Source organism: Phoenix dactylifera, chromosome 1 (assembly GCF_051530095.1).
Source record: "Phoenix dactylifera cultivar Ajwa chromosome 1, Ajwa_hap1_PhDact_Kaust_v1.1, whole genome shotgun sequence".
NCBI lineage: Eukaryota > Viridiplantae > Streptophyta > Magnoliopsida > Arecales > Arecaceae > Phoenix > Phoenix dactylifera.
Window position 1 is genome coordinate 19685333 of NC_143190.1, and position 13941 is coordinate 19699273.

At 40.6% G+C, this 13941-nt stretch overlaps 1 long non-coding RNA gene across 1 annotated transcript; it reads right to left on the reverse strand.

Annotated features, from left to right (window-relative positions):
• Window positions 1-9393: 9393 nt before the first annotated feature.
• On the reverse strand, window positions 9394-12762 carry LOC148715103 (uncharacterized). Its single transcript, XR_015984430.2, has 2 exons — window positions 9767-12762; window positions 9394-9662 (listed from the first exon to the last, which is right to left on the reverse strand). It is a non-coding gene; the product is annotated as an uncharacterized LOC148715103 (long non-coding RNA).
• Between the last annotated feature and the right edge of the window lie 1179 nt (window positions 12763-13941).

Below are 13941 nucleotides of genomic sequence, written 5' to 3' on the forward strand. Positions count from 1 at the left end.
CACATCTTTCAATTTTGTTGTCATACTTTGAAGATATGTGGTTAATGATTTTCTTATATTATTTTATTATTGGATTTTTTAGTAAATTATAAAAACTCCCTTGAGATATACTTATATCCACTAGTTTGTAAAACTTACACTTACGCCGAGTTAAATTAACGGCATTAGTGAATCCATTTACTTAATATAAGAAGTCAAAATTGCCCCAGCATGATAAATTACAAAAAGCTCCTAAGATTAGGGGTATATTATACTTGTTAGATGTATGCCCTAGAAGTCAATCTGGCTGACACATTGTTAATTCTAGGGACATAATTTTGTACTTGACTATTTATTATTGAATAAATGAAAGGCATCTTTTTCATTCATATTGTTATTGTGTCTATGAATCGTCCAAGAAATTAATAAGATGATGATGCATATTCTCAAGAGTTGAGAATTTGAGCCATGTATTATTAGTGATTAATTTCTAAACGCTCCTGATCGATGAATCATCACGAGGACGGTGATCGATCCGATGAGATCAGTGCATACATTACTTTTCCTATGGATGGACGAGACTCGAGTCCACGGTGTGGAGACACTAAAGTAATAGTGCAGGTGCTTGTTAGAGAACAAGGGTACTGAGCGTGACCAAGACAAGAAGTCACTTGGATGTCTATCCACTCGTCAGTGACTTGCTTGATATTGCAGTAGTGTGACTGGTCCTTTGACCTGCGATGCTTCGGCTACTCACAGAGAGGTTATTGTAGTTTGACTGCACAAATACATGGTCTCTAGCCATATGGGTCCATGCAGTGTAGATTGGCTATAGTAGGTTCACTGTAGGAGTAGGGTATGCATCTACAAGGAACCTATCGACCTTGATAGATAAGGAGAGATCCTATGTGATTTATAAGACTGAGTTCATAAGACCTCGGCCGGGGCAAATTGCACAGTGGAGAAAGAGTTCTCCACTCTCGAACTTAAGTCGAATAAATCTTGACATATGACAGACGAAGGGGTTTGACGAGTTATCCATGACCTCCGTCTTGTAGGGATCCACGATAGAAGGACTGTATCACATGATAACTGCACCTAGAGGTTCATCATTCTATTCTGCTGGGTAGCCACTACATGCTGCTAGGTGTCACTGGTGGATGGTGGGACTCATAGGGATTATCTTGATGGTCGATAAACCCTAATGAGTAGAGTTGGAATCGTTCCAACCCATTGAAAGGAGTTTTCAATGGTATTGTGATAGAGATCACATTATATCTTACTACCAGTCAAAATAGAACCTATGGGGTCACACACATTAGAAGCACTGACCGATCCGATGGTTGAATTATGATTAGGAATCACAAGTAATCAATTCGATTGATAAATAGTTGAAGAAGGAACAAAGAAAATTAATTAATTGGACTTAAATACGATTCCTACTTGGAATAGGATTCCTAGAGTCCTAATTGGATTAAGACTGGGAATCCTATTTGGAGTAGGACTGGGATTCTTACTTAGAATAGGATTCCTAGAGTTCTAATTGGATTAGGACTGGAAATCCTATTTGGAGTAGGACTAGGATTTCTACTTAGAGTAGGATTCCTAGAGTCCTAATTGGATTAGGACTGGGAATCCTATCAGAGTCCTAATTGGCTTAGGACCAAAACTAAATAAGTCCTAATTGGATTAGGATTTCTTAAGTCCTAATTAATTATTAATCTAATGAATCAACAAGACTCCTAATTGGATTAGGATTGAAGGGTTCAATTGAGTCATGGTTCATTAAGTTCTAATTGGATTAGGACTTATCCAGATTAAACCCAAATTGGTTCACCCTTGGTCCAAGCCTAATTAGATTAGGACCTAACCATGAGTGACCTTCCTAATCCTCCTTAAAGGAGGATTAGGTTAACCATGAAGGAGGGGCACACGCCCCTCCTCCTTTTCCTTGCTTGGTGCGGCAAAGAAGAGGGGCCGGCGCCCCTCTTGGAAGTTTATCAAGGAGCTCCTACAAAGTAGGAGCTCTACATGCTATTTAAGAGGAGGCGTGGGGGCTGACCTAGGGCATCATTGAAGCCCTCTCCCTCTCCAATTCGTGGCCCCCTCTCCTCCCCTTTCCTTGGTTCAGCCGCAAGCAAAGGAAGAAAAAGAAAGGTGGCCTCTTCATCCTCCCTTCCTCCTTCCAACGCAAGAAAAAGAAAGAAGGCTGCAGAGGTTTTGTTCCTTTACTATTCTTCATCCTTCTTCTTCCTCCTCCCAAGCGAACCTTCATCCAAAACCACGATCATCAGTTTGCGGTGATAATCTACCCGCACAAGGTGAAGATCTGATCTTCTAATATTTTTAAAAGTTTTTAATCCTTATCTATCTACGAACGGTTTTAAACAACGTTCATGCGATGAACGGTTGATCCCGCGCATGCCCCTTCTGCTGCATCTGAAATTTTTAAATTTTTCTGCGGCATGGGCGGGTTCCTAACAGTGGTATCAGAGCCTAGGCATCGTAGATTAAGGTAAGGATTAATTATTAATAGGCTTATTAGATCTGAAATTTAAATAATTATGCATGCTGAAAATTTTCTGCATGCGGATTTTTTCTAGGGTGCTGATTTTTGCATGCTGATTTTTATGTGATAAAAGGATGATTCTAATTGCATTGTTAATGGGATTTCAAAGTTTAGAATCATGATTAGCATGATCAGCAACCTATGTCATGAGATAATCAATTAGATTTCAGATCTGAAAATTGTAATTGCTGCATGTGGTGATGATCATAGGATTCAAACCCTTTTGGTATCAAATGTAATGACCTGCGATGTGATCTGTAATGTTATGTAATTTTTCAGATGCGTGCATGCATCTTATTTGATGTTTTGAGAGGCCTGCGTGCGTCCTAAAAGAGGATGTAATTTATTATTATTTTTATTTTACATCTGGTTGTATTTCTGTGATGTGATGTACGTCAACGATCAAATTGAAGACAAGGCATGAGATGAACGGCGATCAAAGCGGTTGATGGCGATGGGATCAAGAGTTTATCAAGGATCGAATCAAGGAGGCTTAGAACCAATTCAAGAGTTGAAGACCAATTGTTTCCACTGCAATGTCAACGGCCACTGGAAGAGAAACTGTCCTTCATACCTCGAGAGCCTGAAGAACAAGAAAGGTGACACACCTTCAGAAGGTATAGACTTGCTCATAATTGAAACTAATCTAACGGTTTCTTCTACTTCTAGTTGGGTTATAGATTCTGGTTCTAGTGCTCATTTGTGCACTACCATGCAGGATCTAAAGAAAAGTAGAAGGCTGGCGGAAGGTGCGGTAACCCTTCGGGTTGGCAACGGGGCAAAAGTTGCTGCTGTGGCTGTGGGCACCTACCATCTGCAACTACCATCTGGTTTTAGTTTATTACTTAGAGACTGCTATTATGTACCTGCTGCTAACAGAAATTTGATTTCTGTTTCATGTCTAGCATAGAAAGGTCATGTTTTTACATTTGACAAAGACTACTGTTCTATTTATTTCAGAAATAAAATAGTCGCACGTGGTTTTATGATTGACAGTCTCTATCATTTGCATATGGATGTATCTGTAAAAGTGTCTGAGCAAGAAGTGAGTGCCAAAGGATCCAAGAGATCCAGGGATGAGATAAACCAAAAATATTTATAGCACCTCAGGCTTGGCCATATTGGAGAGGACAGAATGAACAAAATGGATAAAGATGAGCTTCTCGGCTCATTGACTTCCGAGTCATATCCAGTTTGCGAGTCCTGTCTTCAAGAAAAAAGGGCTAGATTACCCTTTATAGGACATGGGGAGAGGACCGCTGAAATACTTACCCTGATACACACAGATGTGTGTGGCCCATTCGATGTGCAAGCCAGGGGATGTTATTCGTACTTCATTATCTTTACCGATGATTATTCACGGTATGGGTATGTGTATCTTATGAGACACAAATCTGAATCTTTTGAAAAGTTCAAAGAGTTCAGAAATGAAGTAGAAAAACAAACTGGAAAACCTCTTAAGGCTCTTCGATCAGATCAAGGAGGAGAATACCTTAGTGGAGAATTCCGGGACTATCTCAAGGACAATGGCATAGTCTCACAATGGACTCCTCCGGGTACACCTCAACTCAACGGAGTGTCAGAGAGAAGAAATCGGACTCTATTGGATATGGTCCGGTTGTTAGAATCCCTCATATGCCATGAAAATTTCGAAATAATTTTCAGATTGCAGCAGAAAAATATATGCGGGATCCGTTCATCGCATGAACATATTTTAAAACCTTTCGTTTGTAGATAGATTAGAATTAAATTATTTTAAACCATTTTAAAATTATTAAGAAGATCAGATCTTCACCTTGTGCGGGTAGATGGTCTCCGCAAATCTGATTTACGTGGTATTTGATCAAGGCTCAGTGGAAGCCGCACACGCGTCCGGCCTCTACGGGTATCCACGCGAGGTAATGATTCGATCGAAGCCTTTGGATCTCCCCGGGGTGCTAGCTCCCTTGCAGAGATGGCTTTAGATGGCTGATATCCTCTCCTTTGAATCAACCTTTGATTGGCTTGAGAGGAAGAAGAAGGAAAAATCTAGGAAGAAGAAAACAAGGCCTTTCACAACCTTTTCTTTTTCCTTGCACTAGAACCAAGAGGAGGAGGAAGAGGGCCATGCCAAGCTTCTTTTCTTTCCTTCTCTCTTGTGGCTGATAGGTGGAAATGAGAGGGGGATGTTGCTGCCGTGATGCATAAGAAGAAAGGATAAGAGGAGGGGCCGAACCCCTCCTCCTTTTAGCTTTACATGAGATAAGGATGAGCTCCTTAACTCATCCTTATCATCTAAATACGGCAGCAAGGAGGGGCTTACGCCCCTCCTTTTTCCTCCACGCTCTTCCCAAAGGGAGGGGCGTGGGCCCCTCCCTCTAGTCCATTTAAATCAGCCCCCACTTAATCAAATTAAGTGGGGAGGATTGGGTTCAATACTTGGGTTCAATTCTATTCCAAATAGAATTAGGTGCATGCATTTCCTTTTATTCCAAATCCTCACGCCCCTCCCTCTAGTCCATTTAAATCAGCCCCCACTTAATCAAATTAAGTGGGGAGGATTGGGTTCAATACTTGGGTTCAATTCTATTCCAAATAGAATTAGGTGCATGCATTTCCTTTTATTCCAAATCCTAATCCAATTAGGATTTAATTGAACCATGACTCTATTGAACTCTTCAATTCTAATCCAATTAGGAGTCATGAAATTAATTAGATTAAATTTAAAATTAATTAGGACTTAAGAAAATTCTAATCTAATCAGGACTTATTCAAATTTCAACCCTAAGACAATTAGGACTTTAGAAATCCTATTCCAAGTAGGACTCTAATTTAATTTGAAATCCTAATCCAATTAGGACTTTATGAATCCCACTCCAAGTATGACTCATGATCAAGTCCGATTAATTAAATCCAATTAATTAAATTAAATTGCAATCCGGCTGCAATTATTCCTTCTTCTAACTACTAACTCTTAGCGGGTTATCCATTTATCAATCTAATTGATTATTTGTGATTTCTAATCACATTCAACCATCGGATCGGTCAATACCTCTAATGTGTGTGACCCCATAGGTTCTATTCTGACTGGTAGTGAGACATATTGCGATCTTTATCACAATATCATTGAAAACTCCTTTCAATGGGTTGAAACAATTCCAACTCAACTCATCAGGGTTCATCGACCATCAAGATGATCCTTGTGAGTCTCACCATCCACCAGTGACACCTAGCAGTATGTAGTGGCTACCCAGCAGAATAGAATGATGAACCTCTAGGTGCAGTTATCGTATGATACAGTCCTTCTATCGCGGATCCCTATAGACCGGAGGTCATGGATAACTCGTCAAACCCCGTCGTCTGTCATATGTCTAGATTTATTCGACTTGAGTTCGATAGTGGAAAACTCTTTCTCCACTATATATTATTGCCCTGGCCAAGGTCTTAGAACTCTGTCTAATAAATCACATAGGATCTCTCCTCTTCTATCAAGGTCGATAGATTCCATGTAAGTGCATACCCTACTCCTACAGTGAACCTACTGCAGCCAATCTACACAACAAGGACCCATATGACTAGAGACCATGTATATGTGCAGTCAAACTACAATAACCTCACTGTGAGTAGCCGAAGCACCGCAGGTCAAAGGACCAGTCACACTACTGCAACATCAAGTAAGTCACTGACGAGTGGATAGACATCCAAGTGACTTCTTGTCTTGGTCCTGCTCAGTACCCTTGTTCTCTAACAAGCACCTGCACTCTCACTTCAGTGTCCCTACACTGTGGACTTGAGTCTCGTCCATCCATAAGAAAAGCGATCTGTGCACTGATCGGATCGATCACCGTCCTCGTAATGATCCATTGATCAGGAGCATTTAGAAATTAATCACCAATGATACATGGCTCAAATTCTCAACTCTTGAGAATATGTATCATCATCTTATTAATTTCTTGGACGATTCATAGACACATAAACAATATGAATGAAAAGATGCCCATTTATTATTCAATAATAATAAAGTCAAGTACAAATTTATGTCCCAGAATAAATAATGTGTCTGCCAGATTGGCTTCTACGGCATACATCTAACAATCTCCCACTTGCACTAAAGCCAATCAGCCATATATCTAAGTCCCATCTTCTTAAGGTGGGCTTCAGTCTTCTGCTGACTTAGCTGTTTAGTGAGCGGGTCTGCCATGTTGTCCGCGGAGTCTACTCTCTGGACCTCGACATATTTCTTCTCGAGATAGTCGCGTATAAGGTGGAAACGCCGCTCTATGTGCTTGGACTTCTGATGAGACCTTGGCTCCTTAGCGAGAGCTATGGCGCCATTATTATCGCAGTAGAGTGTGATGGCATCTGATGGCATTACATCTAGCTCTGCAATGAATTTCTTGAACCAGAAGGCTTCCTTTGCAGCTTCAGAGGCGGCGATATACTCAGCTTCCATGGTAGAATCAGCAATGATCGGTTGTTTGAAACTCTTCCAATTTACCGTACCACCATTGCACAAGAACACATATCCAGATGTAGACTTTCTATCATCAATATCAGTCATAAAGTCTGAATCTGTGTATCCTTCTACCTTTAACTCCGATGCTCCTCCAAAAACCAAGAACAAATCTTTAGTTCTTCTTAAGTACTTAAGAATGTTCTTCACAGCTGTCCAGTGCTCTTCGCTTGGATTCGACTGATATCTGCTAGTGACACTCACAGCAAGGGCTATATCAGGTCGTGTATACAGCATGGCATACATGAGGCTCCCTATTGCAGAAGCATAAGGGATCCTGCTCATACGTTGAATCTCTTCAGATGTGTTGGGGCACATCTTCTTGGAGAGATGAATCCCATGCCTTAGGGGTAATAGACCCCTCTTGGAGTTTTCCATACTGAACCTCTTCAGTACCTCCTCTATGTACATCTTCTGTGATAGGCCAAGCAACCTCTTAGATCTATCTCTATAGATCTTAATCCCCAAAATGTAGGATGCTTCTCCAAGGTTTTTCATGGAGAACTCTTTTAACAACCAGACCTTGACCAAGGTTAGCATGGGAACATCATTCCCAATCAAGAGGATGTCATCCATGTACAGTACGAAGAACACGACAGCACTCCCACTAACCTTCTTGTAAACACACGGTTCCTCTTCGTTCTTGATGAAATCAAACGATTTGATTGCATCATTGAAACGAGTATTCCAGCTCCAAGATGCTTGCTTTAGTCCATAGATGGACCTTTGCAACTTGTAGACCTTGTGATCTCCATCACTGAAAGTGAAACCCAAAGGCTGCTCCATATAGATATCTTCATCAAGATATCCATTCAGAAAAGCAGTTTTCATATCCATCTGCCATATTTCATAATCATGAAACGCTGCAATGGCAAGCAATGTTCGAATGGATTTTAGCATGGCTACAGATGAAAAAGTCTCCTGATAGTCAATGCCTTCGCGCTGACTATACCCTTTCGCCACTAGCCTTGCCTTATAGGTCTCTACCTTTCCATCCGAACCTATCTTCCTTTTATAGATCCATTTGCATCCAATAGGTACTATACCTTTTGGTGGATCTACTAAGGTCCAGACTTGGTTGGAATATATGGAGTCTATCTCTGACTTCATGGCTTCCAGCCATTTCTCGGAATCGATATCTGATATCGCCTCATTGTAGGTATTGGGATCCTTTACATGTTCCCTATCTCCCATGAGGAACATTTCCTCGGTGTCCTCTACTAGTATACCTAAGTATCTATCGGGAGGATGGGAGACCCTACTAGATCTACGAGGTGGAGGAGGTACTACGTGTACTGGCTCGGTATGAATAGGTTCTATAGGATCCATGACTCGTTGCTTTTCAGAGACTCTCTCTTCAAGCTCAATTTTTCTCCCACTACCTCTATCAAGGATAAACTGTTTTTCCAAGAAGACGGTATGTCGGCTCACAAATACATTGTGATCATCTGAGACGTAAAAATTGTATCCTAATGACTCTTTAGGATATCCAATAAAACGAGTACTTATGGTCCTAGACTCTAACTTGTCCGCCTGTAGTCGCTTGACGTAGGCCGGACATCCCCAAATCTTGAGATGACCAAGACTCGGCTTGTTACCATGCCATATCTCATACGGTGTGGTAGGAACGGATTTAGAGGAAACTCTATTCAATAAATAAATTGCGGATAATAAGGCATCTCCCCAAAGAAACATAGGTAGATCAGTGAAGCTCATCATGGATCGGACCATATCCAATAGAGTCCGATTCCTCCTTTCTGACACCCCGTTGAGTTGAGGTGTACCTGGAGGCGTCCATTGTGAGACTATGCTATTTTTCTTGAGATAATCCCGGAATTCTCCACTAAGGTATTCTCCTCCTCGATCTGATTGAAGAACCTTAAGGGTTTTTCCAGTCTGTTTTTCTACTTCATTTCTGAACTCTTTGAACTTTTCAAAAGACTCAGATTTGTATCTCATAAGATACGCATACCCATATCGTGAATAGTCATCGATAAAGGTAATGAAGTATGAATAATGACCCCTGGCTGACACATCAAATGGGCCACACACATCAGTGTGTAATAGGGTAAGTATTTTAGTGGTCCTCTCCCCATGTCCTACAAAAGATAATCTAGCCATTTTTCCTTGAAGACAGGATTCACAAAATGGATATGACTCAGAAGTCAATGGGCCGAGAAGCCCATCTTTCTCCATTTTGTTCATTCTGTCCTCTCCAATATGGCCAAGCCTGAGGTGCCACAAATACTTCTGATTTATCTCATCTCTGGATCTTTTAGATCCTATGGCATTCACCACTTGCTCAGACATATTTACAGACACATCAATATGCAAGTGATAGAGACTGTCAATCATGAAACCACGTGCAACTAATTTATTTTTGAAATAAATAGAACAGCAGTCTTTATCAAATGTCATAACATGACCATCCTGTGCTAAACATGAAACAAAAATCAAATTTCTGCTAGCAGCAGGGACATAATAATAGTCTCTAAGTAATAAACTAAATCCAGACGGTAATCGCAAAGGATAGGTGCCCACAGCTACAGCAGCAACTCTTGCCCCGTTGCCAATCCGAAGGGTCACTGCACCTTCCGCCAGCCTCCTACTTTCCTTTAGACCCTGCATAGTAGCGCACAAATGAGCACTAGAACCAGAATCTATAATCCAACTAGAAGTAGAAGAAATCGTAAGGTTAGTTTCAATTACGAGCAAGTCTAACATACCTTCAGAAGGTGTGTCCTTTTTGTTCTTCAGGCTCTCGAGGTATGAAGGGCAGTTCCTTTTTTAGTGGCCGTTGACGTTGCAGTGGAAACATTTTCCTTTTTCATCAGCCTTTTTCTTATGAACTTCCTTCTTAGGCTTTTTGTCTTTCTTGTGCTTCTTTGCAGGCTTCTTTTTCTTCCAAGTAGACTTTCTCTTGGAACCAGAAGTCAGCTCAGCAGCCAGAACAGAGCCCCTTGAACCTTTCAAGGCCCCTTCAGTAGTTACCAACATATTCAACAATTCGGTCTTAGTGCATTCAATTTTATTCATATGGTAGTTTACTATAAACTGACCAAATGAATCAGGAAGGGATTGCAGAATTAGATCTATCTGCAGTTCCTTATGCATGGACATACCGAGCTTCTCAAGCTCCTCGAGGTCCTTGATCATAGTAAAACAGTGATCGTGGACAGACTGCCCCTCGCGCATCTTTGCCTTGAAGAGCCTCTTGGACACTTCAAAGCGTGCAGTGCGGCTCTGCTCACCATACAACTCTTACAGGTGAGCCAGTATTTTCCTAGCAGTCTTTATGTTCTCATGCTGGCATTGAAGTTCGTTAGTCATGGATGCCATGATATAGCACTTGACCGTAATGTCGTCATCAGTCCACTTCTGATGCATCTCACGCTGATCATCAGTAGGACGTGCTGGTAGCCTAGGAATATCATTCTCGAGCACATACCCTATTTTCTCACAACTCAAAATAATTTTCAGGTTTCTAAGCCAGTCTTTATAGTTGGTTCCGGTCAGTCTGTTGGTCTCAAGGATTCGGGTCAAAGGGTTTGAAGCTGACATTGTGATCTGTAGAGAGTAAAGATTCTAGTTAGACTTTATACTTGAACTTAATTTATTCTAGGGACTTTTAGAATAAATGTGCTCTCACTATTTTTTCGAATCCCTCATACTCTCCTGATGGAGAAACGAAAATCCTACGCGACTAGAATTTCTAGTGGGTACTGTGGTCTCACCGATTTACATGCCGCCTCACCTAACAGTTATTGGTGACATATAAATGGATGTGTGTACAACTCTTGTACAATGCTTCTCAAGCATATTGCAGTGGCACTTGGTCTCTAAGTGATGAAGACCTCACCTAACAGTTATTGGCCCCATTACTTAGTTAAGTCGGACCCACCGTATAACCGCAGAAATAAAGTCGTCATTGGGTCCTCACCTAACAGTTATCGGTGCCCAACCCCACCTTTACCCCACAAATCTCATGTCTAATAGAGAGGTTCAGTCCCCCGATGCAACTTGCCCACTGTGTCCAGCCGAGACAAATCAACACTGAAAAGACCTTAGCAGCTCTACTACGGTGGAAGACCTATGGATTTAATATTGCATAATCAAGTCTTAGTGTTTGCAACTTGAGTTCTTCATAAGAGGTAATCGAACAATTGGCCAGGTAAGCAGGTGGGAGGCTCCCCTTACTCAGAGAGTAAGGTCCTAATTAAGTAACCACCTTATAGGCTTGCCTAGACACCAATTAGATCAATTAATCAAATATGACTAACTCATGTTGGTTCACCCTCGACTGATTAGGGAGGTTTCGATTTAGGTCTCACTCGATCGCGTATTCACATCTCATGCAAATATAAATCTACCCGCATAAACATAAGCATTAAACATCCAGGCATTTATCAAAAATAAAATTAAATGGTGATGATCATGGATCCAGGATGGGGTCATTTTACAAGCACATGCACGTCAATTGGTTTGATCGTCTTCAACTCTTGACTCGATCTTGATCCTCTAGGTCCAATTGTGATCAACTCCTTGATCCATCTTCAATCAACCCTTGATCTCGATCCGTGCATGTTGAGCTTGTTGATGTACATATCGATCAACCATCGACGTGCAACACACATCACAGATTACATCCCAGATTGCTTTAAAAATTAAAATAAAATAAAAGAATAAATTACAACCCTTTTTTATGAGACACGCAGGTCTCTAATATATGAATTTAATATGCATGCAGGCATCTAAAAATTAAAATTACATGCATCACAGAACATCGCAGAACATTTCAGCACATTCAAAAGGGTTCATCCATGATCATCACTATACGCATCACATGCATAAAAATTATTTTCAGATCTGATATTTAACTGATTATTTCATCTCATGACTTGCTGATTATGCAAGATATGATTCTAAATAATTGTAATCACATTATCAAAGCATTAGAATCATTAAATTAAGCATCCAAAAATCAGCATGCAGAAAAATCAGCAAGCTGAAAATTCTGCATGCAGAAATTTTCAGCAAGCATAATCATTTAATTTTCAGATCTAAAATGCCTTTAAAAATTTAATTCTAATCTTAATCTACATAAACATGGCTCTGATACCACTGTTAGAATCCCTCATATACCATGAAAATTTCGAAATAATTTTCAGATTGCAGCGGAAAAACATATGCGGGATCCGTTAATCGCATGAACGTATTTTAAAATCTTTCGTTTGTAGATAGATTAGAATTAAATTATTTTAAACCATTTTAAAATTATTAAGAAGATCAGATCTTCACCTTGTGTGGGTAGATGATCTCCGCAAATCTGATTTACGTGGTATTTGATCAAGGCTCAGTGGAAGCCGCACACGCATCCGGCCTCTACGGGTATCCACGCGAGGTAATGATTCGATCGAAGCCTTTGGATCTCTCCGGGGTGCTAGCTCTCTTGCAGAGATGGCTTTAGATGGCTGATATCCTCTCCTTTGAATCAACCTTTGATTGGCTTGAGAGGAAGAAGAAGAAGGAAGAATCTAGGAAGAAGAAAACAAGGCCTTTCACAACCTTTTCTTTTTCCTTGCACTAGAACCAAGAGGAGGAGGAAGAGGGCCACGCCAAGCTTCTTTTCTATCCTTCTCTCTTGCGGCTGATGGAGGAAATGAGAGGGGGATGTTGCTGCCGTGATGCACAAGAAGAAAGGATAAGAGGAGGGGCCGAACCCCTCCTCCTTTTAGCTTTACATGAGATAAGGATGAGCTCCTATTTTTAAGGAGCTCATCCTTATCATCTAAATACGGCAGCAAGGAGGGGCTTACGCCCCTCCTTTTTCTTCCACGCTCTTCCCAAAGGGAGGGGCGTGGGCCCCTCCCTCTAGTCCATTTAAATCAGCCCCCACTTAATCAAATTAAGTGGGGAGGATTGGGTTCAATACTTGGGTTCAATTCTATTCCAAATAGAATTAGGTGCATGCATTTCCTTTTATTCCAAATCCTAATCCAATTAGGATTTAATTGAACCATGACTCTATTGAACTCTTCAATTCTAATCCAATTAGGAGTCATGAAATTAATTAGATTAAATTTAAAATTAATTAGGACTTAAGAAAATCCTAATCTAATCAGGACTTGTTCAAATTTCAGCCCTAAGACAATTAGGACTTTAGAAATCCTATTCCAAGTAGGACTCTAATTTAATTTGAAATCCTAATCCAATTAGGACTTCATGAATTCCACTCCAAGTAGGACTCATGATCAAGTCCGATTAATTAAATCTAATTAATTAAATTAAATTGCAATTCGACTGCAATTATTTCTTCTTCTAACCACTAACTCTTAGCGGGTTATCCATTTATCAATCTAATTGATTATTTGTGATTTCTAATCACATTCAACCATCGGATCGGTCAATACCTTTAATGTGTGTGACCCCATAGGTTCTATTCTGACTGGTAGTGAGACATATTGCGATCTCTATCACAATATCATTGAAAACTCCTTTCAATGGGTTGAAACAATTCCAACTCAACTCATCAGGGTTCATCGACCATAAGATGATCCCTGTGAGTCTCACCATCCACTAGTGACACCTAGCAGTATGTAGTAGCTACCCAGCAGAATAGAATGATGAACCTCTAGGTGCAGTTATCGTATGATACAGTCCTTCTATCGTGGATCCCTACAGACCGGAGGTCATGGATAACCCGTCAAACCCCGTCGTCTGTCATATATCTAGATTTATTCGACTTGAGTTCGATAGTGGAAAACTCTTTCTCCACTATATATTATTGCCCTGGCCAAGGTCTTAAAACTCTGTCTAATAAATCACATAGGATCACTCCTCTTCTATCAAGGTCGATAGATTCCATGTAAGTGCATACCCTACTCTTACAGTGAACCTACTG